This window comes from Choristoneura fumiferana, chromosome 2, assembly GCF_025370935.1.
Source record: "Choristoneura fumiferana chromosome 2, NRCan_CFum_1, whole genome shotgun sequence".
Taxonomy (NCBI): Eukaryota; Metazoa; Arthropoda; class Insecta; order Lepidoptera; family Tortricidae; genus Choristoneura; species Choristoneura fumiferana.
In genome coordinates this window covers 15,281,260-15,283,852 of record NC_133473.1, presented here as the reverse complement: position 1 = coordinate 15,283,852, position 2,593 = coordinate 15,281,260, and positions in this window count along the sequence as shown.

Below are 2,593 nucleotides of genomic sequence, written 5' to 3'. Positions count from 1 at the left end.
CCTCTGAGATAGATCGCGTGCAACCGCGATTTGTTCGTAGGCGTTATCTGACAGCGACGCGTTTTCGCGCGCAGCGCGGCGAAATACGGTACCGCTAAAGTTTTTCATAAATGTCAAAACGATCGTTTGTTATGGAGTTTGTATTGAATACGTCATATACTGACTGCTATGACAAGGCTATGACGTTACAATTTCCCACGTTCAAACTGATTCAATTTTATGCACTTAGGTACTTAGGTAATTCGTTTTATTAACTTGAAAATCGCCAAAATTACGAAAAATGTGAAAATTCGGTTATTATGAGTATTTTCAAAGCTGCATTTCAATACAATACAATGACTCTTTATTGTACTCCGGTCTGAGTGGAGAGCCTTGGGAGAGGCCTATTATGTCCAGCAGTGGACGTCTTTCGGGTGACACAATACTAAAGTTGACCTAACTTTTATTTTCTTAGGTACACTTTAATTTAACTATGGCCTATGAAATACACCTACATTTCTAAAAGTGTATTAGTAATTTCTTGCTAGAGAAATACCTATATCAAAATATTAAAAATTAAGCAAGATATATTTCTCAAAATGTAGACAAAACTGAAGATAACTTATAATACCTATACTCATTTAGGTAGGTATACACTAAAATATGGATCCATTTGCAGATAGGTATCGATTTTTTATTTGAAAACCAAAAACCTCATTTGCTTCGTACAGTCGGATAAAACATTCAAAGGACATAACATTGCCTGGCGGGCAATTTTTTCAATCACAAGTGGACATTATTTGGGTAAAATTACCCACGTTTATAATTTTATAAAGCACTTACGTTTACAAACTTAAATTTTAATAAACACAAAATAAACATTGTACTTTGCTCTGATAACTGTTATTTTTATATGTTTTATGTACAATAGAGAGTTATAAACCCTTTATTGAACAAAAAATACTCATTCGTGACAATCGATTTTATAAGAAATGGCCCTAAGGCAAAGTTGACGGTTTTTGCCCAAAATTCAGAACCAACATAAAAAACAACCGAATTGATAACCTCCTCCTTTTTCTGAAGTCAGTTAAGCTCAGGCTTCTAATAGACTCTCGTTAATAATCCCTTTTTACAGCCCTTAATGCACAATGTACTTTTGTGTCAATATTAGTTCCAATTCCAAATATTACCCGCTATGATCCTGTTACAACAAGGCCATAGTCGTAGGAAATACAAACTGAAATATAGATGCACAGAAAAACCAGAAAAAGAGACCAGCGTTCTCAGCATAACAGAGGTGTCAACTTCTAGATTTTTTCTCGCCTGCTTGCCTAAATATCAAAATTTTCCAGGCGTTACTCCAAACAGGGACAGGGGTCCTGTTAAAAATCAGCAATTTGTATTCAATCAGTGTTCTATCAATGTCGTATGTATACAAACACCTCTATATTATGTTTGAGTTTTCTAATAATTTTATCATATTTATGAGTTAAACGCTAATAACCAATAACAAATTTTAACAACAACAGTTTGTATATGACACTAAAAACACCGATTGAATACAGAACTAGGCACGATGTCCCTTATTTTTAATAGGAAGTACCACCTACAAAACTTTGATATTTCGGCAAGTAGTAGGTCAATGTATGGTTAATTCTTAGAAAAAAGTTAGAGGTGTCACTACTTCAAAACCAAATAAAATAAATGTGTCTTTTATTTGGTCTTTTTTAAATTTATATGATTTTTGAGTGGCGATGTAAATCTATATAAAGAACAACTTTAAAATTTGAAACAAATCGCTTGATTACATACTGATAATAAATACATTAAAAAAACAAAAGTCAAGAACTGACACAAGTAGGATATTCATACTCAACATAAATATTCTTGGAGATACGAGTACTCGCAGAAAAAACTGTGCCCATTTGATAAAAGGACGGCTTACTAGAAAACCAAACTATGAACTGTTACTAACGACTAATGCAATCACTTTGTCTGAATTAATAAATTATTTACTATTTTAATTGTACTTAGATTTATAAAACTGGAGTTCCAAGAGTGGAGAAATTACGTATAAAGAAGAAAGAAGGATATTTTAATAACACTAATACAAAAGCACAAAGTGCAGTATTTGAACCTGTAGTGAGAACTTTTTCTACTATATAACGCATGGGGCAATGTTGTCCAAATAAACTTTGCCCGTTATAAATTCAATCAATAGTTACTTGCCCAACGATTAATAAAGTAAATATTTGTTGTTATATAAGTCATGTTATTTAGTGGGTGTCTCAAAATAATGTAGGTACTTACGTACTAAAATATGCTTTGTAGTGTAGATGTATCATCATCTGGTTCAGAGACTCAGTGCGTTTTTTTACTGTAGAACATGTAATCCAGGGTATTTTTACCTGTATGGCAAATTGCATGCAAACCGTTCAGTAGTTTCTACGTGAAAGAGTAACAAACATCATCCATTCGCCATACTTAAAAAAAAATTTAGATTTTTTTTTGTAGTTTTGATTACTTATGTTTTAGAACATTTTTTGCTGTGGTTTACGAGTTATTTACGAAAACTAAATGGGACTTTTACACAAACTCCTCCCCACCCGTTAGC